Source organism: Podarcis muralis, chromosome 6 (genome assembly GCF_964188315.1).
Source record: "Podarcis muralis chromosome 6, rPodMur119.hap1.1, whole genome shotgun sequence".
Taxonomy (NCBI): domain Eukaryota; kingdom Metazoa; phylum Chordata; class Lepidosauria; order Squamata; family Lacertidae; genus Podarcis; species Podarcis muralis.
In genome coordinates this window covers 34,973,027-34,999,690 of record NC_135660.1, presented here as the reverse complement: position 1 = coordinate 34,999,690, position 26,664 = coordinate 34,973,027, and the positions used below count along the sequence as shown (strand labels likewise).

General features: G+C 41.6%; 1 long non-coding RNA gene across 1 annotated transcript in view; it reads left to right on the top strand.

Moving 5' to 3' along the window:
• LOC114597757 (uncharacterized) overlaps positions 1-26,664 on the top strand; it is a 164,609-nt gene that overhangs the window by 86,919 nt on the left and 51,026 nt on the right. The window lies entirely within an intron of this gene.

Sequence of the window (26,664 nt, the reverse complement as noted above, 5' to 3'; positions counted from 1 at the left end):
TATTCACCCCATTGCTTCCATATGTGCAATATTAATAACCGCAATAGGAAATCCTTGAAAAGAAAGATTCCGACAGAACAGATGAGAGTAGCAATTGTGTAGAAAAATGGGCCACTAACCTACTAATAGGAAATGCCCTTTAGGTGGATGGCTTGCAGATAATTCCATATTAGTTTGCCCTGAAACACAAGGACATCCAGTGAAATAGGGGGTTTGCTCACACTATTCTCTGAGCCACTGCATTTGCCAACTGAGCGTATCCAGTCCTGGGTAAAAACAGCTTCCACAAACAACCAGATTTAAAGGACCAGCAAGCAGGCAACACTTGTCATCAACCTTCATAATGGCAATGATTATCTCATATCTTCTGAGGGGAACAGGGGAGTGAATAGTGCACTGCAACACATTGACAGATAGGCTCAGTTCACACAAACTCTTTTGATGAGGAAATTGCCAACAACAAGATGAGACTGGAAGGTGGTTAAAGTGGAGGCATTTGTTGAGTGAATGCATCGTGAGAGATTAGACTGCAGTTTTCTCTGAGCATAACAAAAAAGGTAGTAAAGTAAAAAACAGCAAAAATATCATTCATTATCATTAGTATTTGGACTCGGTGGCTACTGCACAAAGGCAGATATGAAGTGGCTATCATATGAGCTTGCCTGCACATTATGATGCTCTCCAAAGGGCATGCTCTATGTGCCCATGCCGTCTGAAATACAGCGGGAGAGCCTGGTTGGTGGTGGTGCCAATATTGTGGAAGTCCCTCTCCAGGGATGCATAACTTGCTTCCGCCTGGCTGCCCTTTCCCTGAGGCGATGGGCTCATCCAAACTTCATTTTCTAGCCAGAGGTTCAGGCTTTAAAGCTCCATGTCCAAATGCTTTTTGTTTGTGTGTGTGTCCCAGCACTTTCCCTGGGAAAACCCGCATTTTACCACTGAATTGCAGCAAATGACAATCCATGAAAAACCCAGTTGCTGTTTGCTGGGCTTCAGTGGTAAAATGTAGGGGGTTTTTTTCAGGAAAAACACCAGGACAAACAAACAAACAAACAAACAAACAAACAAACAAACAAACAAACACAAAGTTCAGACACAGAGCTTTAAAGCATAAACCTGTTCCTAGAAACATGGCAATGCACACTTGGTTATTCACTCATTATTCATTTGTGGGCATATTTGGGGCACGTTGTGTGCATGTTCAGCATAATCCTTTACTTCCAATGTGTGAATCAGATAGTTTTATAAAACAAACAGTCCTTGGATTACAAAGGGGTTTGGTAGATACACTGATTGCCCTGCGGTTTACAGTCCTGGCATGTTATTTACACAGTTTGGTGGTTTCAAATCACTGCGGCAGTTTCCCTGCCCTTCCAACATTAATAGTAGAATTGCTCTGTTTCGTCAATGCAGACTCAGAGAGGTTAGATCACAAACTTACTGAAGCACAAAATATATTTTGTGAGGCCTAGGAAAGAGGGATCAATATCTGAAGTGTCTGAAACGAAAAGCATGGCTAGCTTTTCCTAAAACATCTTTACTCATAACCAGGGAGTGCTGTGACTCAGTTGTGTGTATATATAACAAAGACCGGATACTTGTGGATGTGAATAATTGATTTTTCATTTTGGGAGAAGCAATGTCAAGTGAGGTTTATACTAACCCCGCTTGTGGCTTCAGCTTTACACATAAACATATTTCAGGAAAGGTGGAGCATAGAGAGTCTCAGACGCCTCTTGCCTTAAATCTCCCCTGTCTGTCTTCAAATAGGCTGCTGCTGCACTAAAGTCATTTTCCTGTTGGAAGGACCCAGGGTTGCTACTAGGGTGTAATTTTAAGAACACAGTTCTGCAAGGAAGAGCTCATTTGTATCCCTGTTATATTCTCCTTCATAATAATATCTCAGCACAGACCTTTTCTGGTTTTTCATTTATCTGTGTTAGTGACAATTGCTACCTCAAAGTATTAGAGAAATGCTGTGGAGAAGAAGTAAACATTGCTGCTGCTGAGCAGGGTGTGTTGTTTGCTGTTTACTCTTCCTCTGTGAAGTTTGCCACCTTTATCTGTACAAAGGAATGAGCACACATGGCACAATAGCTTTGTTCAAGCTTTGCGTTTTCACAACATAGCCCATTTTTTCTGTGAGAACAAGGAACATGCTGCAGTGTGATTTTTAGCTAGTTACAACATGCTGTCAGAGCTGGGTGGTCACATGTCCTACTTTATGGAAGACAGTCCCCTGTTTGAAGGTGTCCTCTGTTTCAGTCTGTCCAGTCTAAAAATAAAAGAAGTGAGAGCCCGGGCCATCCACAGTTAGCACCTGGGCTGAGCAGGCACACCTAGTCACAGTCTTTCCCACTATGGGGAAATGCATTATAGTTCCATTTTAATTATAGTAATTATTTCTAAATTTGCATCCAGACATATACATTAGCACATGCTAATTCGATGCAAATCAGCATCCCCTTTGTTGGCAAGACACTTCCTCCTTTGGGTGATGCGTTGACACAGCACACATTTCTTTTCCATTTCTTTATTTAATTTCTGTCCCACCCTTCCTTCCAAAAATGCCCAGGAGGCAAACAATAATCAAGAACACTTCACACATTACATATTTTATGTATGCACCCAGTGCTTTTTTTCTCTAAAAGAAATGTTTAGGGGTACTCTCAATTTCCTACTCATATTGAAATACTGCCCCTCAATGAGGTCAAACCTAAATTCACAAAACGTTTAGGGCTATGCGTTCCCCCAGAAAAAAGGCACTGTACGCACCTAAGGTTTTTAAATGCACATACAAAGTAAAGGGTAGAGCAACTGCAAAGTGGTCCCCACCCCCAATTAGTTCTCCAGTTTATGGGCAGCAGCTTTGGGCACCCTTTTTGGCAACCCTTTGGGAAGGCAATGCAATCTCTCTAGTTTTTTGCTGAGAGGGTAGTAGCATTGTCAAGCTGCAGTAGATGCCACAAATCTCTTGTATGGTTTAGTGACTAAAGAGACTGCGCTATAATTCAGGCAGTCCCTGGTTCCAGTTTCACCTCTGTCATTAACCCACTAGGCGGCATTTGGTGAACCCACTGTCTCTCAAATTCAATCCCCTAGATCTCCAATATGGGTCATCACGGTCTAAGAATACTGTTGTATCTTACAGAGTTGATGTACTAGATAATACATGATGTGGAGGGCTTTGAACGCTTGGAAGCATTGTATAAATATTGAGAATTATTATCAAATATTAAAGTAACTACAAATGGTGCCTGCACCTAATTTTTGTAGTGTGGCATGTTTATGTTCAGGGTGCCAAGACAGCCATTTCCTTCTCCAGGACACTCAGTTTTGTCCCCAATAGTTATCCATCTCCCCCCCCCCCCCCGCAAGAGTTAGCCAGCATTCATTGGGCACTGAGCATAGTTGATTCTCAGTGGACTGTTTTGGGGTCTCTCTCCCTTGAGGGTTTTTCCTAGAATAAAATTGTACTTCTGCAACCCTTGGGGTTCTTTCAAGCTTCCTAATAACTCCCTTGTAAATGTGGGTGGTGACGTTTTGGCTACACAAGGGCCAGCACATCATGACTTGAGTTTGCTCTTTGTATATATATATAGCTTCGTGTTTTGTGCTGTCACTGAGATGGCATCAGCAGAACTCTTTGAAGGCATCTGTGGGCTGGCACCCTCCATTTCTCCTTCCCCAAATATCCTGGACGCAACATAATTAAGAGACATTCTGGAGTGGAGTGGGGTGTGGAAAATGGTAGCTGTCACATACTGTATTACTCTTTATGAAGAATGCTCTGGATGTAGCATTGTTCTGGGGAATTAATCTGGAAAAAAGAATTTGTGTGGAAGGGCCATTTCCTTCCCAGAATGCTCCTTAGTGATGCTACATGCAGGCACTGGGGGAGAAAATGGTAGCCATTCATCAGCAACAGCCTTAAGTTGCTCTCTATCGCTGCTGCCTTCGTGGCAGGGAAAAGAAATTAAATAAAAAAATTAAGAGACTCTGTTACGGCTGCTGCCTTCCAATGATAACCCCCCCCCAAAAAATACTTTAAAAAATTTTTTTGCCACCCCACCTTGATTTATCAAGCTAAAAGGTCTTGTTTGAGAATTCTTGCTTAGCTGAATATATGACACAGATACATTGGACAGTGTACAGCTGTAGGTCCTTGTTGCATGCGTATTCAGTGACATACCCGGGTTTATTTTTGTATAATGTGTGAAATGGTGGCCAAACTTCTTTTAAGTGTAATTCCTATACCTAATGGAATCATTGTAACTGTTGTTCTGTACAAGATGGATAGGAATATCTAAGAAAACATTCTCTGCATTCTCACTAAAATACAATTCCTAGGGAAGCCAAGACATTACAGCCACATTTGTAATGCAGACAGACAATGGGTTGCTCCAGCCACTCTGGGCGGCTTCCAATAAATATAAAAGCATAATAAAATATCAAACACTAAAAACTTCCCTACACAGGGCTGCCTTCAGATGTCTTCTAAAAGTTGTACAGTTATTTATCTCCTTGACATCTGATGGGAGGGCATTCCACAGGGTGGGTGCCACCACCGAGAAGGCCCTCTGCCTGGTTCCTTGTAAGTTCTCTTCTCGCAGTGAGGGAATCGCTAGTGAGCGAACAATGCTCAGAATATTGGCCAGTCAGTTTAGACAACACTGAGCTAGATTGGTTGAATGGCCCAACTAGGTTTAAACTATGTTTCTGTGACAAATTAACTTTGTTAAGTGTTGGAACATCTCCCGCTCCCAAATTTCATACACAGCTGGATTTCCTTGCTACCACTATTTATTGTGCTCCGAAATGAAATGTGGAATGAAAACCTTGTCAACAAAACAAACCTCCTCCATGTCCACAAGGTCACTGTGTTTCTCTTTAATTTCCCCCCCAATGGGATGCTTAGAATCATAAAGCTGAAGTTGCTTTGGAAGTGGCTTGGAAGACTTACCATGTCCAGAAGGACTTGAGGAAAGCAGGAATGGCAAATATTCCTGGATATGTGCAATATGGGATTCATTTTATCTTCAGAATACTGAGTTTTACAAAGAGGACCATAAACCAATAGACAGGCAAACAGGCACACCCATTCACATACTATTTCAAAGTATCTGCTGTCAATCTTTAAAAGGCAAAGATCGTAAAGACAACTGGAAGCAACTACAGAACAAACAGCCACTGGTTGTATTTGGAGATAATAAAATGTATCTTTTGTTCCAGAAGTCAAGCGCACGCCTTCAGCAATCTGCACCTGGCAAATGTTATTGTTCATAGTCCTTCAGAGAGTCCTTTGAGTATAGAGCCCATTCAAAGCTAACATTTCAATTCGTTGCCCTTTGCTACATAAATGCAAGTGATTTAAGTGAAAGTCAAACCCACTGGGATTTAATACTGTTTAATTATTATAATTCTCTTAGTGGGGGCCAAATGGGACAGAACAGCACTCAGAGGAGTCTAGTATTCTCAGAGCGGTTGTACAAATGTGGATAGAAGCAAAATATCAAACCAGTAGACATCCAGCTCTGCAGAGAAATGCACAGTGATTGATGTTCTTGAGGAGAAGAAAAGTAAAGTCATCACATGCCACCCAGGAAGATATTTGTCTGTGGTTTGAATGGCTTACAGGAAAGTGGTGGGTGTTTTCTTTACTGAATTGTATATTTTGCAAAGGAAGATAGGGGTTGAGAATTGTTTAGGCAAGCATATTACTAATAAATTATGATTAAATAATCACATTTTAAGATACCCAAAAAAGTTAAATTGCTTCCTTTCCATTTTTTAAAAAGTAAAAATATACAGTCCCCTCCCACCATCTTCTATGCTGAATGTTGCATCTTTCTCCAAGTTCAGTGCTTTCTGTAGTTTCTGAAATGGTCCCACAGTTCTTGGAAGGCCACACAGTGTAGTCCAGCCCACTATAACACAGGTGCCATACCCTGATCCAAAAACGTGAGCTGCTGTGTTGATCTTTGCAGATCTGAACGTTTCCATAACTCGGAATGTGAATGCTGACAGTAAGGAACAGAAATCACACATTAGAGACAAGAGTGGCTGGGCTACATTCTGTAGTCCAGCATCGTTCTCTATGTGGCTACTTCCTTAGCAGAACCAAGAAAATTCAAAATTGCACAGATTTAAGTATCTGGCTGGCTCTGGATTGGTTCACATGGTTAAATTCCCTCACATATACATACACATAGAGCAGTACATAAAAAAAAGATAAAGGTACCCCTGCCCGTACGGGCCAGTCTTGACAGACTCTAGGGTTGTGCGCCCATCTCACTCAAGAGGCCGGGGGCCAGCGCTGTCCGGAGACACTTCTGGGTCATGTGGCCAGCGTGACATCGCTGCTCTGGTGAGCCAGAGCCGCACATGGAAACGCCGTTTACCTTCCCGCTAGTAAGCGGTCCCTATTTATCTACTTGCACCCGGGAGTGCTTTCAAACTGCTAGGTTGGCAGGCGCTGGGACCGAGAAACGGGAGCGCACCCCGCCGTGGGGATTCGAACCGCTGACCTTTCGATCGGCAAGCCCTAGGCGCTGAGGCTTTTACCCACAGCGCCACCCGCGTCCAAGAGAAGTACATACTGTATGCCAAATGGGAATTAAATGGTACACATGGGGAGAGCTTAAGTCATTGCCATGCATAGTTGATTAACGTCAAGACCACTGCCCTGAGCAATAACCTGAGGTCTGACTCTGTTCTGGAGGGAGCTGGCTGATATCTCACTACAATGGCACAGGAAGACAAGATTGGCTAGAAACACTGCAAGGTGGGAGCAACCACACTGGCTCATTTCACAGAAATTGCATAGAAGTTACCTGCACATTTTGGTTGGTAACTTTCTTTTTAGGAGGCCTGGTACATCTGTACCCCCTGTTCCCACCGCTTGGCAGCCCTGCAAGAAACTAGACAGAATAATAGCTTATATGACACTTAATGTGGCTATCTTGAAATCCAAGTTGGATGAGTTTAGGATGCTTGGCATGGAAATAATGTAGGTATAGTGGGCCTATGATTGTGATAATTTATTATTTGTAGTGAAGGTTGTGTTGTCATATGTGCCAAAGAAGGTGAGAATAGTTGAATAAATGAAACATCTAAAAATATATAGGCTTAGTCACACAGTCAGCAGTGATGGCTGATTCTCCCTCTTTCTAATTCAAAATTCATCTGTTATTCCTTCACATAAATTAATGAAACACAGATAATCTTATGAAACCGCTTGGCAATAGGTCAAGAACTAGAGAAAATAGTACTTGCTCGTGTATCACACAACACGTAATAAGCAGTGCTTTTTTCTTTAAAAATGTTTAGAGTTATTCTCATATTGACTCAAGAAAATCACCGTTTTATAGTTCAAATCAGGGGGGAAAATACAGTAAATGGACAAAAGTACAAAGATTCACAAAAGGTTTAGGGCTATGCATACCCCAGCGTCCCCCCAGAAAAAAGCACTGATAATAAGTAACATTTTTTACAACTATGCATGGAACATACCTTGTACACAATCCTTGGTGTGCTTAAACCCATTGATTTTATGTGCTTAGTAGCATGAGGCTGTTCGCTTTTCTGCAACCTAGCCTGTAGAGTCACAGAGCATGTAGCTTAGAAAAGATTTTAGGTGTGATACTCACCAAAATCATGAATGTAATTGTATCTTCAAAAATTCACCAAATCCCATGTAGTATGCCTAGTGAAGAACCATTTGCTACAAAGCATTGGTCTTCAACTGGTGGGTTGCAAGCAAAAAGTGAGTTTCCCACCAACAAGGGTGTGTTGCACCACTAACCTCACCATCATTGGGTTAAGTTAGGGGTTCCCCCTCCACCTCCAAGAAAAATGGTGATATACCAAAAAAAGAAAAGAAAAGAAGAATTACAACAGAGAAAGAAACTAAATGCAAAAGAGCAAGGAACTCATTTGGTCTTAACGGTGCAGATGCAGGGATTTCACATTACAAGCTGCACCTAGCAAAATTTCCTCTTCTGTGCAAATGTCAAAGCTACAGGAGCCCTGTTTGTCATTTTACCTAGTGAGAAAAAGATGGGCATAGAAAATGGCAAGTGGGTTCCATCTTGTAGGCTTTAATTGTCTGTGGGCCCTAGACCTGAAAAGCTTGAAAGCGTCTTTCCTTGAAGGCATAGTTAGTCGGTCCTTGGGTTCCTCTGTTTCTGTCCAGCATTTTTTCTATCTTTTACTCTATTCTCACCTCACAATCTCATTTTAGAGCTTGCTAATTAGAAAACATTCAATCCCTTTGTGTTCTACATGGCTTGACACTGCCTTACGCTACCAATTGCTCTGTGAAAGAGAAATGGGAGTGGGCGTTACTTTTCACAGGTGATAATTGAACATGTATTCGTTTCCTTCACGGTGTTAAAGATCAGATGAGTGAAGCTGGTTTCTTCTTTTTTTTTTGACTGACAGGGGTTGTTTTTGCAAAAGAATTCTCTGTGTTCTTGGTTTGGTGCTTTAGGTACAAAACAGAAATGCAGGAAGCAGCATGCAGAAGAAGGTGTCACAGAAGCTTTCGTGCATCCTTCACACAGATAAATCTCACTATGAACACTGACTCAGCAACTCTACCCATAATCCCCCCTCCCCCCGTCTGCAACATGGCTGACTTGGTGGAACAACCTGGCAAGAGTCTGGGGGAATAATTTTTTTAAACTAAACAGGCACTTTAGAGTCCCAAAAAATGTTTGTTGGGAGGCATACCCAAACAAGAGCTTCAGAGGTGGCTCATCAAAGTTTAAACATGTGAATAAGAACACTGATTATTAGCACATGGCTCTTTCAGAGTTTGTTATAAAAGCTGTATGGTTGAAAAATCCTCCAACACACTTTTTTATTATCATATGCATTCTTTCTAAATCTCAAAAAACCCATGAAATCTGTGTTCAAAGTATAATCATGAAATCTGTGTTCAAAGTATAATCATTTCTAGCCATTATAATCACCTGTAATTATCTATTACAAAATTCAGTAAACAGGAACAGTTTCTCATAAGATCTTCATCTTCCTTTTCCACATAGACCTAATTTGTGATTTTTAGTCCACATTGTTTACTGCTACATCCTGAAGTAGTCCCCACCCCCACTGAAGATCTTCTAATAGGCAGGTTCTGTCTCTCCTCAGCGGTCAGTTGATTCATTCATTTATGGCAAAAGTCACCCATCCCTACTCCATTGCAATGAATGAACAAACAACCCACTGAGGAAGATCCAAAATATTCTAACCATGTTAGAAGACCTTCAGAGTGAACAAAAGATAGCCTAAGTGTCTCTTATTTTGTCTGTTCTATGAACTAATGCTTTCCTTTTTCACTAGATGGTTTTTCACTTAGGGAGCCACTGTACTGACACCTAGTGGCAGATTACAAACATTACATGCATTGTAAGCAATTATTAATGTGTTCCATTCCAGAGATGGAACACCTAAGCCACATATAGGGAACCTTGTTCAGCTCAAGGAACAGATTACTTTCTAGACAATCTTCTGGGTGCCACATGTCAGTGTTGAGCAGAGCCAGAAACAAAAGTGGGTCTGTCTAGTGGCAAAAATGCACAGAACAAATGCGATTTTTACTTTTGTAGAGTAGGCTAGTTTTGTCACACTCTCACACCCCCTCTATAAAACCCCTGCTTGGAGGTTTTATTTACAATTAAGTAGCATACATGTTCTATTGAATAAACAAAGGGAGATAAGAAGCATTATCAGAGTCCAAGAACACATTCCAGCCAAGCAAAACTACTCAAGGAGGGTGAAAAGCAGGGCTGGTGGGGCGTGTGGTTCAGCAGGGTATATGGCTGGGAAAGAGTCCCGAAGGCCAAGCAGAGAGGCCTGGAAGGCTACAAATGACCTCCAGGCCTAAGGCTCCCCATACGTGGTTTAGACATAACTCTGTGCCCTAATACAGGTGATAACATCAGGAAAGAAACTCAGCCGTAGGAAACCATGCTCAATTTCCACATTTGTCTCTTTTTCTGACATGATGAGAGGGCTCTTGCAGTATTTTAATGTTAAAACGCATTAATGGGTTTTGCTCAGGCAGTAAGCCACTTTGATTGCACACTGAGAAGATGCTGCTGAGGTTAATGATTCAATGATTAATTGCAGGAAGCACCTTGTAGTCAAACGTGGCACAGTGACTGAAGGTACAGGAATCAACTTTTTTCTGCCTCAGTTTTGTACTTCAGCACATCATGGGGTTGACCGACATTTCTAGTACAGTGGTACCTCGGGTTACAGACACTTCAGGTTGCAGACGCTTCAGGTTACAGACTCTGCTAACACAGAAATAGTATCTTGGGTTAAGAACTTTGTTTCCGGATGAGAATAGAAATGGCGTGGTGGCAGCATGGTGGCAGCGTGGTGGCAGCAGGAGGCCCCATTAGCTAAAGTGGTACCTCAGGTTAATAACAGACCTCCAGAATGAATTAAATTCTTAACCCGCGTTACCACTGTAAAGTCATGACTTGTTGTTGAACAACTGGGTCTTTAATGCAATAAATGCCTGCTATATGTCATATCATTTTAAGAGGTAAATTAGCCAGTGTTTCAGTTACAATGAAGAGTCAACCAGCATAAGGGAAGCCATAGTATTTCAGAGGGGGATGGGCCAGAAGTACAGCACAGGGGTCGCATTCTGACGCACCACACACATTGGTGGGGTGTGTATAAGCTTGCCCCCTTCTGCTTTTTCCCCTTTTCGGGCTGAAAACTGTGTGTGTGGTCACATGTAAATGGGGAGTTACCTTTATAACCGCTAACTGAGTGAAAGTTTACTGACTTTCCATGGCACCTCAAAATGTGCCTTAGGTGGGCTGCTGCATATTGCCTAATGGCAGAGCCTATGCATAATCGCTGCTGCATTTGCTGCTTCCATGTAACCCTGTCTTCAGCACACTATGTGGCTTGGTGAGGCCTATTCCACAGTTGCCTATATTATTACTGCACTGCAGCCAGTTGCCAAATGCAGAGAAAGAGGCTGTGTAATGCTCCCATGAATGGTGATGCAAGGCCCTTTCTAATACCAATCAATACATTGATATATTAACAAACTGAATTTCGTCAGATGAAAATGGTCTGTATCATGATTTTTTGTTTATTTAATTTATATACCACTTAAGATTATTAGCAAAAAGAAAATCTTTAGTGGTTTACAAGTTTCATTAAAATGCTACAAATAAAAATTCAAATACCAGTGCCAGAATTTAGCAAGACAATGGGAGTGGGGTGAAAACTATTGAACTAATGAGTCTTTTTCACATGATCTTCCAACTGTGTAGTCGGCATGTGTGGAGGGGGAGTGAGACCACACCACTGTATTTTCTATGTTTCTTGTAGGCTGCATTTGCCATAGAGACTGTGTGCAGACAAGCTATACTCATGTAGGGATGTGCAAATCTGTCCATTCTGATTTCTCTCTGTTTCTCACTTTTCCTATATCAAATTCAGTTTGTGAACTTTAAAAAGTCATGAAAATTCAGCAGCATTTTAATGTGAATTTTTCCGAATACACACTTACGTATGCATTTATGCCTAATATACACATTTTGTAAAGCTATTTCTTCTGAAATAATGCATTTGGGGTGTTATTTTTACTAATATATTTATTTTTATGGGTATTTTATACCAGTATTTGCATTCTTGTATGGGTTTCTCAGCTGAAGAACTGCATTGCAAAATTCGGAAAAGTGTGAATTTTGCAGCATGGTTCTCCTATTATTTCAGAAAGTATTAAGTAACTGGGCTTGCTGGTAAATGGATATTGAATTGAATTAGGGCACATATGTAACACAGGTAAGTTCTTAGCAGGTAGGCATGGTCAACATGTGGAGGGGACACCAGTGCTGTCCCGCTCTCACTCCACATGGTAATCTGACATGTGAAAAGGATGTTGTGAAAAGTGCCTTGAGGGTTTCACCTGTCAGTAGGGACTAGTAATCTGACACCTGGCTTCACAGGTATTGTGCCATCTGCTGTCTGAGACCAAGCTGAGAGGTGCAATAGGAAAGCAAACAGAGTCCAATGGAAGATAGACTCGAAAGGGGGTAATCTCCAAGGCATTTAAAGATTACTGCCTATATTTTAAATCATATCATTAAAGAGGCCTTTTAAAGGCTAATCCCTTATCCCCATCATGAGCCTGCCAAGAGAACACTTGGGGTTGGGGGTGGAAGTGAATTGCTTTTAAAGAGGCTGTTAAAATATTTTGCAACCATGTTATTTAACAACATTTATAACATCTTAAACAGACTGTCTGTGGTTGCCAGCGAATAGTGCATGTTGCAAAGGAATGGTATTCTTCATGAGCCTAAAGTATCATTGATAGCTGTGTGCATACTACACACATGCACATACACAAACACAATACTACTACTACTCCTCCGAACTTAAAAATGGAAAGTGTAATGCTGGTGGTCAACAAAAGAGGTTCAAAGACTCTCTCAAGGCAAATCTAAAAAAATGTTGTACGAACACAGACAACTGGGAAACACTGGCCTTGCAAGCGCTCCAACTGGAGAACAGCCTTTACCAAAGGTGTCATGGGCTTTGAAGACCTTTGAACTCAGAACGAAAGGGAGAAACACGCTAAGAGGAAGGCATGCTTCGCAAACCCTCACCATGATAAACTCCTGCCCAGAAACCTATGTCCCCACAGTGGAAGGACCTGTGGATTCAGAAATGGCCTCCACAGTCAATTACAGACTCACTGTTAAAACCGTATTTATGGAAGACAATGTTATTCGGCTATGAGTGATCGCCAGAGAAGAAGAAGAACTACTGGTATGGGCAGAGAACCATACCCCAAAGTGGTAAAAGAGCCGAAGCTTAAATCTCCAGGAACTATCATTAAGAAAGATCTCAGGAACAATGCTGAGAAAGTGCAATCTATTTTAAAAACAACAACAACAACACCACACACACATCCAAATTGGTGGCCATTGCAACCTCTTGTGGGGACAAATGTCACAGTTTATGCAATCTGTGAAGAAGTACTTTGTCCTGAATCGTCCCACATTCAGCTTCTTTAGATGGCCCCGGTTCTAGTATTATCAATATTATCTCCACTCCATGTATAATCTCACACACCTCCCTCATCTCCCCCTCCCCTTACTTCCCTTGGTGCTACTATGTTCTGCCATTACAAACTGCATATCTCACCCAGTGGGTGTAAGGATTATACTTTTAGACAGGAAACATTAGATGAATGTGTAGTGGCAGGGACTACACATTAGTCAGGAACCATCCTCTTAAAGCTGCTGACTCAACACACTTCCCACCAAGCAAAAACCCTAATGTTTTAAATTTCAGCATTTGAAGCTTAATTTCAAGCATTCAGTTCTGGCATTGTTTGAAGTGGTGTTCCAGTTGTTGACCGCAACTATCCCACTTAAATATAAACTAGTTGGCATCCTATACACCAGTATTGGTGAGGTGGTTGGACTCAAAGTCCCAAATGTGCCAACCAGCATGGTCAAATGGTCAGGGCTGATGGGAGTTGTAGTCCAACAATATCTACAGGGCCACAGGTTCCTCACCCCTGTATAATAAGCTCATGTTTTGCAGAAGTAGAAAATATTTTTTTTTTTGGTGGGGAGACTTAAAGGGAGAAAACCCCAAAACAGTCCAGTAAGGACTGAGCATGCTTAGTGTGCACATAATGCTGTCAGACTACTGGGGTGATGGTGGAAAACTGGATGATGGTGGAGGAATGGGATTTACTGGAAAGGGCTGGAATCTTGAACATGAGCACTCCACACTGCAATGTCTTGTTGTACACCCCGCCTGTTTTCTTTAATAGCATAGCACTTAAGATGTTTGCTATTGTATTCCTGGTTTCTCATTCCAGCACTGAAATACAAATGGTCATTTGCTAAGTCTTTGCTAAAGCCATTGTCTGCATTGAGGTGGTATACTTCTAGATTAGCACAGCTCAGTGCAATAGTTCCTGATGGAATGCAGTGTCATTAAACTCTAGTCATTCTCTAGTAGTTCTGTTTGTGTGTCTGACTAGGGATAGTTAAGGGAGCCTGTAGCCCTTCTGATAACTGGTATCCTTGCAATGTCAATGACATTTTGCTAGTCTTGCTAGTCTGGGAAATTATTCCTATTGCTAATTAGTGTTCATGTGATCTAGTCTTAGACATGCATACAAATCAGCATGATAAACTAAACATCTGCATAGATAGGTGAGAGGGTCTGTTTTTCATCCTACTTTAATTAACCCATTATCTGACAAAATTACCTATACTTGCACAAAAACTTGCATTTTTGTGCTTTAAGTGAAGCAAAAATAACCTATAATATCACTCTTCTAAAGCCAAGACGATAACATTTACAGCGATCTATGGGTGGACACTGTAACCTGGTTGATGTGTGGCATGGAGGTAACCAAGAAAATGTTTTAAAAGAGAGGATACAAAGTCAGAATCAAAGGTATATTGCAGCTGACAATCTGTGTAGGAAAGAGATAAATCACTACTAATTTTGTTTAGAGAACATAAGAAGACCTGTTTCCCATACTGCAATTTTCATCAGTGGAAGTGTTTCAGCAAGCTGCTGCCACATTAAAATCTGCAATGAGTTAAGCACTGACAGCTACAGCTACTCACAATTTTGACAAGAGAATGCGAAGAATCCAGAACATTATCCAAATAATCATGCCTGAGTCCCACATTTACCCTTCTCATAATGTTTATTTGTAACCAATTGTAGCCCTGCGAGTGAGAGCAATGATGGACAGAGTCGGAGGAAGAGGCGTTGCCCCACCCTTTCACCTTTGACTGTTTTCCAGCTCAAAAATCACATATGCCCCCATGTAGACAGAGATACTTCCCTTCACATAGGGGGAAATATCTTGGTAATTCTGAGTACTCACAGAGATCAATAGCTCCTTTGTTATGCTGTGTTTTTCACCACAGGGGTGATTTGCACCACAGTGAATGGAAAGTGTAAGAAGTGGTCATAATATAGAAACATTAATATCTTGAAGAATGACTTAAGAACAAAGTCAGTCCGATTTAATGAAGAAGGGCAGGTATAAATACCTTCAGCAAGGAAATTCTTCCTTCTCTTCTCATCCATTTGTTGAAATTGAATCCACCTTGAAACTCAGTTTGTGACGGTAGCCACCAGTCACTATCCCTTAGGTTAACCTTCCCACAGGGTTGTTGCGAATGCAAAACAGGCCTCCGGTTGCTGTTTTACTCCCAACACCCATCAGCTCAGCCAATGCTCAGGGTTTATGTGAGTTGTGGTCTTGTAATATCACCTTCTGCATCTTCTTTACGGCTGCTTAAGACCTGTGTGACCCAAGGGAAGGCAGACATCAGGAGGTCCAGGCCAGGGAGCTTGTGCCATCAGCCCCCAGATGCCCTAAGAGGACTTGATCAACGTTTTATATCATTTATTTGTTTTAGTATATTGAAATTATAAACTGCTCCGGGGGCCTTGGCAGAAAGGCAGTATACAAATCCTCAGCTAATTTTAGCTTCACAACTGCCCTGTTTGGTAGGCGTTGCTGTTAAAGTGACTTGTTGAAGGTTTCTCAAATGAAATCCATCAGAGAAAACGTTCTACAGGCATTGTATTTTTCTGTCCATTACCATAACATAGCTGCTATGTCAAACTGCTAGAACTAAAACCAGGCACCTTTAGTTCTCTATGTTAGTGCCCCATTTAGGGAACTGCCAGAACTGCAACTTGGAATATCTTCCAGGGTGCAAAGCTGGGTTTTTTTTTTTGCAGGCTTCAGACTGGCACTCTCACCCAGGCAGGCTGTCCATTGGGCCCTTCTTGACAGGAATGACTGTAGATGCAGGGATTTGTAGACTAGGATCTTACATGAGCCACATGGCTTTTCTAGCTTTGGTGGTTGTTGGTTCATCTTTGACAGCTGCCTATGGCTAAGTCACAATAGGCTTCCACTTAAACTTACTATTTAAAACCTGAGATTTGTTAGATTTGCCATAATTAACAAATTTTCACATTTGAATTCAATGTTCACCATTGCAAGACACTTAGCATCCCCCAAATTCTTGCAGTTTTGATTCCCCTGTGCTATTGTGGTAGACACAGGGATCTCCAGTTTGGGGCATGAGTAGAATGGATGCACTCTGAACATTTCCAGTTTCTATTCATAACTGGGGATAGAGACCCCAAACTTTAAAGGAGGGAAAATACTACACATGTAAAACAAATGCTTCCTAATTATGTGATAGTTCAGATTAATCATTATTATACATTTGTTAGTTTATTGGAATTCCTAACCTGCTTCTCAGCTGAACAAAGTGACTTTCAAGCTACTGATCTCCTAAACTAAAAGCAAAACTGGATGATTTAGCATCCAGCCCAGCTGTGCAGAGTGGGAGCATTGAAGACTCAGATTCTGTGTGGGTTGTACACAGAAAGGGAATGTAACAGAACCTGACAAGAGATTTAGCGTTAAACAATACAAGAAGACAGGATCTGCATCCACAAGAGCTCACTGAGTCACAGAAGCATTAAAAGGAACACCTAATACAGCCTGACGTATGCAGTATCCTAATTGTTTTTGTCATTTTCTCATACTGCTTTCATGAATAGCTGGTAAGAAAGATCGGAGTTTAGAAGAAGGGAAAAATAGGAGCTAGGCCCATCAGGTACCACTGTAGTATGTAATCCATCTCAACATCCAAGATAAGTAGGGTGGTGTCTTCTAGTTTCAGATTACAATTTATTGACAATCTCCCAGAAAACCCCATCCTAATGAGGCCTTTTATGCTACCATTTGCCACAAAGATGGACTACAAGCCACTAGGAATAGCAGACCTGGCTACCAAAGTCTGCCACTTTGTAGTTCCCCACAGTTACTTCAGACATGGGTTTAACTTGCATCTGCAGATCAATGGCTCTGTCTTGAACACTTGCACATGGTTCCAAAATACGCCAACATCTTCATGGCTGACACAGAGCAATGCTTTCTCAGCTCCTGTCTCCAAAAGCCTCTCCTCAGCTTGAGATACATTGATGACATATTTATCATCTAGAGTTATGGATAGGAGATATTTGAGGAGTTTCAACAGTACAGTGGTACCTCGGGTTACATATGCTTCAGGTTACATTCATTTCAGGTTACAGACTCCGCTAACCCAGAAGTAGTACCTCAGGTTAAGAACTTTGCTTCAGAATGAGAATAGAAATCGTGCTCTGGAGGCACGGCTACAGACTCCACTAACCCAGAAATATTACCTCGGGTTAAGAACTTTGCTTCAGGATGAGAACAGAAATGGTGCTCCAGCGGCGTGGTGGCAGCGGGAGGCCCCATTAGCTAAAGTGGTGCTTCAGGTTAAGAACAGTTTCAGGTTAAGAACGGACCTCCGGAACGAATTAAGTACTTAACCCAAGGTACCACTGTACTTCAATAATTTTCACCCACCATTAACTTGAGCCTAGACCAATTCATGCAATAGGTTCACTTTCTGGACACATTGGTACAACTATATCATGAGCCATCTTATGCAGAAAAAAAACTACAGACCACTACATTTGCTGACAAGTTTCCAGTTTCCGCCCAGAACACATGACAGCTGAGACCTATGAGACATCTGCATCTGTTCAGACTTCAGATTCATTGAATAGAGGTTCACAGCTTAAAAATATAAGGCATTCCTCAGCATGCCTGGCATTCCCCAAACTACAATGCCCACCCAATGAAATGAAAGCATCAGCAACAGATAATCAGGGCTAAATTGTTATGCAGGAACAATTTACTTTAGAAGAGAAATTGACTGGCCACCACTTGTCACTTATAGCTCCTAGCTGGAACCACTCGAATATATTATCATCAATGATCTTCAGCTCAACTTTTCACAGGATTTGGGTCACAGGCCCATACTTGCTTACAGACAGTACCCCCTGCTCCCAGCCTAAAACACTCACCGGTAATAACAGACCACATAATAGAGATATGGACAAAGGAACTGGCCAACACTATTACAGGACCTAATAATGTCATCCTCTACATCAGGGATTCAGTTCACCTGCTCATCCATCAATGTGATAAATGTCATTGTCTGCCAGCAGTGCCCTTCTGCATCCTATATAGGAGAAAAAGGCCAGTCTCTACCCAAAAGAATAAATGGACATGGATCTGACATAAAAATGGCAACATCCAAAATCCAGTGGGGGGAAATTTCAACCTTCCAGGACACACTGCAAGGTATTATAAAGCTGCTACCTTAGAACAAAGGCACTTCAAAGGAAGGCTTCAGTATGAAACTGCTGTACATCAAGTGTTTCAGTGCTTTCGTGTATGGATTGAGCTGAGACAAAGAATTTTTAGGATGCTGTATGTGTTAATTGCCTCACCAGTGCCTGGATGTCTGTTTCCTCAAGAACTGTTTTGTGAATTACCACTATTCAGGATGTAATTATCACTGTACTTTTCTGCATCTAGTTTCCTTCCAACCTCACCTTCTAGACATCCCCAAATGTGTGTGTGCACCCCCCTCCCGAAAAGAAAGTTTTGAGAACACCATGCCACCTGATGAAGTAGATTACTGCTGGTCTTTAAGATACCACTAGATTCCTTGGTTTTGCTGCAAAGGACAAATACAACCACTGTTCTGGAAATTGTATGAGATAATGTAAACAGACCTGTGCTCTGGACTAGACTAGAGGCTGTCACTATGAGTGAGATACTCTGATCCAGTGTGACTAGAACGTTTGAGACCTAGGCTCAAATGTATGGGCTAGTTTGGACTAAATTCCCCATGATCATTGTTTTCTGTTCTTGGGTTCCCTGTGTTTAATACCCAGTCTGACTTGACCCAGCTTCACCATGAACGCCCTGTAGCCCTGTTCTCCTGGCTGGACTCCTGTTAAGCTTCACCAGTAGGTCTTGGCCAGGGAAGTAATGGAAGTAATTGTGCTAAGAATCTTGACACAGCATTTATTTCCATTGGGGTCCATGTGATTTAGCTTACAGCCCTAGGAGAATAAGTACGAAAACATTTCTTTTGGCCAAGTGAAATGCAGGTAAACAGTGAATCAAAGCATTGTAGTAATCTTGAATGAGAACCTGTGATTTCACAGCAGCTGGGGGCAAAAGCTACTGTAAATAAAATAAAATAAAATGAGCCATCTTTTGTTTTATAAGCTCTTCACACAGGAGCTGAAAGCAAGCTGAGCAAAAAATTACAGAGTCTAATGGAAAATCTAGATGAGTTAATATTACAATAAAATGGCTGTGATGATAGTTAAGAATCAGTGGGAAGTTCTTTCAATAATCAATCTGTAATAAAATGAGGCAGAAGGAAATAAAGAGCAAAGCTTTTATCAGCGATTGACAGGTGGAAATAAAGAGGGAGGGTTCTATAGGTTGATGGGGCCAGATGGCTCTTATGTTTTGTCATATTATATGGACACACCTATAGGAATATGCTGTGAGGATACTGCTGTCTGCTTCAGTGCACAATACCATGTTTCCTCTTTCGGATGCAACTAGTTTGCTTGAAACCGATGCTCAGGAGCACCGTGCTCTCTTTATTGTCACTGATGAAGGATGCCAAGTTCTAGTGAAATAACCGCCTGCTTCAGGGTCAGCTATTCCCCCATATTAAAATGGAAAACTAAAGAAGCAATATAATTATAAATCCAAGTAACTGATATCCATCCTTCTAACAGAAGGCGATGATTACAGTAGTACCTTGGGTTAAGAACTTAATTCATTCCGGAGGTCTGTTCTTAACCTGAAACTGTTCTTAACCTGAAGCACCACTTTAGCAAATGGGGTCTCTTGCTGCTGCCAGCACACGATTTCTGTTCTCATCCTGAAGCAAAGTTCTTAACCCGAGGTACTATTTCTGGCTTAGCGGAGTGTGTAACCTGAAGCGCCTGTAACCTGAAGCGTCTGTAACCTGAGGTACCACTGTATTTTTTCTTGTTTTCATTACTGATATTATTTACATTTTTTAAAACAAAACGTTTACCAATAAACAATAGAAACATAAAAATAAAATTACTTTCTCACAAAACAATTAAATCATGAATTCATCACATTTCACCTCATTCAAATATCATTGACAAATGTAATCAATAATAAATTGATTAATTTATTTAAATGCTCTTGCCTTCTTAGGTTTCTTAACTGAATCATTATATACTTGGATTATCCATCAGATCTGTCCCCAATACATATTTTTCGTAAACTTTTAAATTTCTAAAAGGCAGAGTTTAAATTCAGAAGGTAAACTAATACTAACACAGACCTCTGTGGGTGCCTTGGTGCCTGAGTCCAGAATTGGACACAGTATTCCAGGTGTGGTCAGACCAAGGCAGAATAAAGTGGTACTATTAATTCCCTTGATTGGGACACTATACTCAGGCTCTCTTATCTTCTGCTGTGAGGTAGAATCCTTTTTAAGCAGAGAGGCCCCAGAGCTCAGTCTGTTTTGGAGTTTGGATTGATTCCTAGTGCAGCTAATAAACTGCGCACATTCTCCTTAATTATACTCTGGCCGCTCCATTTCCTCTCATCTGTGAAAGAGATCCTTTGCAGGCCTGTGTTAGGTGCCCTGCCAGGGAGCTGTATATAACCACGTAAAATAAATCACTTATATTACAGGCATATAATAGTCAAGGTTCAACCATCAGCATGAGAGGCTTTCTCACTCATATGGAAGCCTGGCCCCCCTCACATCTCAGATATGTGGTGGGATTAGGTAGGGGGGAAGCTGTGGTTAGGCTGTGGTGAGGTAAAATCAGTTAATATATTCAGAAGCGTTCTTACTATATCATACATTCCAAGGATGCCTAGTTGCCCTTGCTAATTTGCTCCTACCACTTCATTCTCTCAAACCCCTAAAAAAAGGAGGGTTGGGGAACCTGTGGCCCTCCAGTGTTTTTGGACTTGGGATGACAAGAATTGCAGATCAACATAATGTTGGCTTAATAATAATAATAATAATAATAATAATAATAATAATAATAATACTTTATTTATACCCCGCCTATCTGACTGGGTTTCCCCAGCCACTCTGGGTGGCTTCCAACTGAATATTAAAAACAATACAGCACCAGACATTAAAAACTTCCCTAAACAGGGCCGCCTTCAGTTGTCTTTTAAAAGTAAAATAGTTGTTTATTGCCTCTGCATCTACTGGGAGGGCGTTCCACAGGGACTACCAAGAAGGCCCTCTGCCTGGTTCCCTGTAACCTCACTTCTCGCAGCGAGGGATCTGCCAGAAGGCCCTTGGCGCTGGATCTCAGTGTCCGGGCTGAATGATGGGGGTGGAGACGCTCATTCAGGTATACAGGATCGAGGCCGTTTAGGGCTTTAAACGTCAGCACCAATACTTTGAATTGTGCTCAGAATCGTACTGGGAGCCAATGAAGATCTTTCAGGACCGGTGTTATATGGTCTTGGCGGCCACTCCCAGTCACCAGTCTAGCTGCCGCATTCTGGATTAATTGCAGTTTCGAGGTCACCTTCAAAGGTAGCCCCACGTAGAGCGCATTGCAGTAGTCCAAGCGGGAGATAACTAGAGATAACCCTGGAGTAGAGTTTCTCATTGGTGAACCGATGCCAAAACTGCACTTAAAGATGTTTGACAAGAGTCACCGAATAGCTGAAATTATAACAATCACATAGATGTAAAACTGTGGAAAGTTGGAGTTGGAGTTAAATAGCAATGGATTGCAAAAAGTGCAGTCTGTGACTTCTGAGCTTCTTCTGTACTGTTTGTTGCCCTCAACCACCCCCAATCTAGGCTGAGAATAAATGTCTAGCTAAATCTGCCCCTAAAATAGTCAGTTTGTGCAGAAGCCTCAATTCCTTTCATTTTCTTGACACGCTTCCTGAAATACTCTTTAGTTAGCCTTGCTCACTCATACTATATGTAACAAAGGACCCACTAATCTTCCTCTTGCCCAGCTGATCTCAGTTAGTCCCAGAGAGCCAGTGTGGTATAGTGGTTAAGAGCGGTAGACTCCTAATCTGGGGAACCGGGTTCGCGTCTCCGCTCCTCCACATGCAGCTGCTGGGTGACCTTGGGCCAGTCACACTTCTTTGAAGTCTCTCAGCCCCACTCACCTCACAGAGTGTTTGTTGTGGGGGAGGAAGGGAAAGGAGAATGTTAGCCGCTTTGAGACTCCTTAAAGGGAGTGAAAGGCGGGATATCAAATCCAAACTCCTCCTCCTCCTCCTCTTCTTCTTCTTCTTCTTCTTCTTCTTCTTCTTCTTCTTCAGAGTAGTAGAGAGAGAAAACTGCATTATTTGGGGTTGGCTGGTCAGAAACCTGCCCTATTAACCCTTTTGGTGACAAATGTGAGATTAGCACAAAAACGTATAGGTAGGACAGTTCCTTCTCCACACTGGACTGCTTTTAAAATAAGCCTTCTAGACTTTTCTTTGCCATTGCTGGCATTCTGGCGACATATTACTACACTGGAGAAATCGTTTTGAAAGATCTCTCTGTGTGATCTCTTTTCCTAATAGACGCCATAGCTAAGGGGGTTCCCTCTTGCTAGAGTCGTGTGTGTACTTCGTGGCTCATTTGCAGTAGCTACAAAAGGGATATCCCCTTCTATTACATTTTAGGCAGCAAGAAACCACCCATTCGTTAACTGGAGAGCTGTGCTTCCTATTCTTTCATTGATCAATGAATCATCATTCATAATAGCTGCTTGTTCCAGGAACCACAGCCTTCCCATTTGCCACGAATACCCTCCATTCAGAAAGATAATGCTCACTTTCGAGTAGGTCAGAGCTTTCTTTTTTTTAACTGTACAGAAAAACACAGATTGTTTGTCAATAGCTTCATAAGGCTCAAATCTCCACCTGATTGCTGAGGCAATTGAATTTATTTCTTTTTGCCAGCGTGTGGCATGATCCTTTTGTTGTTGCTCCTAGCCACAGTTTATGCTTGATTTACAGAAGAAGGGGAGAGGCGGACAGCTTAGATATGAATCGAAACACTAATCAACAGCTATCATTGACAATATCTCCCCTCTATTATACGTTTGTTTTCCCTACAATAAAACCACTGAATACACACACACAGATATATCTCATGAGGCTCTCATCATTTTTTCTAGAAATCCAGCTGAGAAAGAAGAATATAGACACATAGAGATTGTGGAATTGTAGAATTGGAAGGAGCCATGAGGGTCACCTAGTCCAACTCCCTGCAATGCAGGCAGGAATCTTTTGCACAACATGGGGCTCGAACCCATGACTCAGAAGCTTACTGAGACTTACTCCCAGTTTGAGTACAAGACTGCCACTTTAGGAAACCAATAGACCAGGTTATCCTCCTCATCACTGGTTAAGAAGTTTATTCCTGACTGGGTAGTTCAGAGATTGCAATATGCAAGTAACAATCATATTTTACTTACTTACTTACTTACTTACTTACTTACTTACTTACTTACTTGCTTACTTACTTACTTACTTACTTACGTAGTGATGTATGGAAGTGAGAGCTGGACCATAAAGAAGGCTGATCGCCGAAGAATTGATGCTTTTGAATTATGGTGCTGAAGGAGACTCTTGAGAGTCCCATGGACTGCAAGAAGATCAAACCTATCCATTCTGAAGGAAATCAGCCCTGAGTGCTCACTGGAAGGACAGATCCTGAAGCTGAGGCTCCAATACTTTGGCCACCTCATGGGGTCACAAAGAGTCGGACATGACTAAACAACAACAACTTACTTACTTACTAATTCAATCACTCACTCACTCACTCACTCACTCACTCACTCACGTACTTACTCCTAAAAAAACCCTAATACCCTGCCTTTTCTATTTAAAAACTCACAATGTTATTAGACATTTTGTAAAATTGTGGGAGTTTCTGCTTTGAATCCACACAAACACATATGTCCTTTATGGCAGCTAGGGATGGATAAATCTATCATGTTTGGTTTTACCTAGTTTCTCATTTCCCCCATGTTATATTTATTTCACCACATTTCTACATCATTTTCTGATTTTTTAAAAGAGTGATTGGAGATCTCTTGCTGGTGTGGTGGACACAATTCCTATGACAGAAAGAGAAGGCCAGGGGAGAATCGGTAGGGAATATGCCCGGCAGTTGGCAAAGGGCAGTGTGCCCTTGCCCTGGGTATTGGAGAAATGAAACCTGCCACCTAGCTGCTGTCTCTATAAAAATAAAGGCACAAGAGGAAAGCTGACATGTTGTGGTTTTGAATGCCAGTTGTTTGGATGGTTTCATTTCTAAAGTTAACTTGAAAACTCTTGAGAGCCAATAAATGCAAATACAGCAGCAGTAGTTTTTCCTCTCAGGAAAGCAGCACCCCTGTTTCTTTGGATCCTTTGATAGGATAATAGATAATTTTTGTTTTCCAGGTCATTAAGCATGTGAGCAGTGGGTTTTCTAATGCAGCTGTTCTTAAAAAAAAAAAAATACAATTTTATTGAGTTTTATAAATAACACACACACACACACACACACACACACACACACACACACGGTATTAACTCAATAAAATGCATCACTTAGAAACTGCAGTGTTAGGTGACATATAAATTCTGGAAAGAAATACATAAAAAAGTGTCGGCTACATATTTGTGAATATACTTTTAAAGAAGCAAACTTTGTGTGAAAATATATGCTTCAACCATGAGCGGAAACTGTGTGTAGGGATGGAGTATAAGAAAAGCCCTGCTGGATGAGACCAAATGGGTCCATCTACATTCCAGTTACAAAGTGTGTGGTTGACCACGTGCATCTACCAGTAGACATGACTCACTTGTAACATCGGAAGCCAGTCAGAACCTTTTCTGTGTCTGTGCATCAGCATCACTTGGAATGCCATTATGTCTCAGGGTCCTGTTCACTTGATAGCTGCTGAATCACAATTGAACATGTGTTTTGCAGTCACAGGTTTCCAACCTCAGGAAGGTGAGGTATCTAAGCTCTTGACTTCACCCCAGGAATTGGGATCGGGAAGAAATATGGGGCACATTTCAATGTGAAATCACCTAATATCCAAACTTAGTCTTTGCCCTGCTCTTTCCAGGCAGAGGTCTGCACTGTAATGCTCTATATTGGAGCATTATTATTTTTTTGCCCTGAGTTTTCCCTGCGAAAACCCACTGCCTAAAACTGAAACAGAGCAAATGCCAATTTGGATTTTCCGCAGATTGACATTTGCTCCAACTGAGCTTTAAAGAGTGGGGTTTTGCAAGGAAAGCTCCAGACCAAAGGAAAAAAATTGAGGACTCAGACACGGAGCTTTAAATTGCGGACTGTAGGAGTGAATAAGCCCCAATCCACACTCCCAGCCATGTGAACCGAAATGCAGCTGTTTGTTTGACATTTGCACTTCCCTGAGTTTAGTGTTGCTGTTCTCCAACCAAAATAATGTGTACAAAAATTTATAGATGAGGGGGGAAAGTGTGTATGAAAATGTGTCTACCTGTGAAAATAGCATATGTAAATGTTATGTTATTGTTAGGTGAAATTGCCTGCAAAATTTATATTTTGTTGTTGTTTAGTCGTTTAGTCATGTCCGACTCTTCGTGACCCCATGGACCAGAGCACACCAGGCACTCCTGTCTTTCACTGCCTCCCACAGTTTGGTCAAACTCATGCTGGTAGCTTCGAGAACACTGTCCAACCATCTCATCCTCTGTCGTCCCCTTCTCCTTGTGCCCTCCATCTTTCCCAACATCAGGGTCTTTTCCAGGGAGTCTTCTCTTCTCATGAGGTGGCCAAAGTCTCAGCTTCACGATCTGTCCTTCCAGTGAGCACTCAGGGCTGATTTCCTTAAGAATAGATAGGTTTGATCTTCTTGCAGTCCATGGGACTCTCAGGAGTCTCCTCCAGCACCATAATTCAAAAGCATCAATTCTTCGGCCATCAGCCTTCTTTATATTATATTAGAGTAAGAAGTGTATATGTAGAGAGAAATGCATACAAAAATGTGTCTCTTGGGAAATATGCACTTTAAATGGCTGTTCAATTTTCATGAGAATTTTTTTTTTAAATAATAAAATAAAAATCCAAGTTGATGTGGAAGTGTGGCAAATTAGTCTTAAGATTGAAAAACTGGGTAAAATGGAGCTGGTCGGATTCATTCATCCCTATCTGTATCATTGTGTACACAAGGGTGCACAGTGTTTTGTCACCAGAAAGCGAAATTCAAATAAAACATGGCATCCTGCCTTTCTGCATCCTTTTAAGTGCTTACAAAGAAACAAATACCCGTAGTCAATGGGGAAAATACAGGAGCAGGCAGTGGCAGAGGCTGTGGTTGGGTGGCAGTGCTCACTTGACCTCTCAGCAGCTGAGTCCCTGCTGCTTAGAATGAAGGCGAGGGGAGTCAACTGAGAGTTTGGTGTGGTGCAAACAACCTCCCTTCCATCTTGCCACCATGTTGTCCATTACTAGGAGCGGGAGATAAAGCCCCTCCAGAGTTATTAAAATCAAGTTCCTAATGTGGAATATAAATAAATGAACCACAACTCTTCAGATAGCAAAGCAGGTGGGAATAGATCTAAGGGAATCTAAATTTCCGAGAGAAACGGTTCCAGTGATTGTGACAGCCATTTAATTAGGGGATAAATGCCGAGCCTTCAGTTTAAAAATGTCTTTCTGAAACAGCAGTTTGTAGAACAAGCATTCTTCTTCCCTC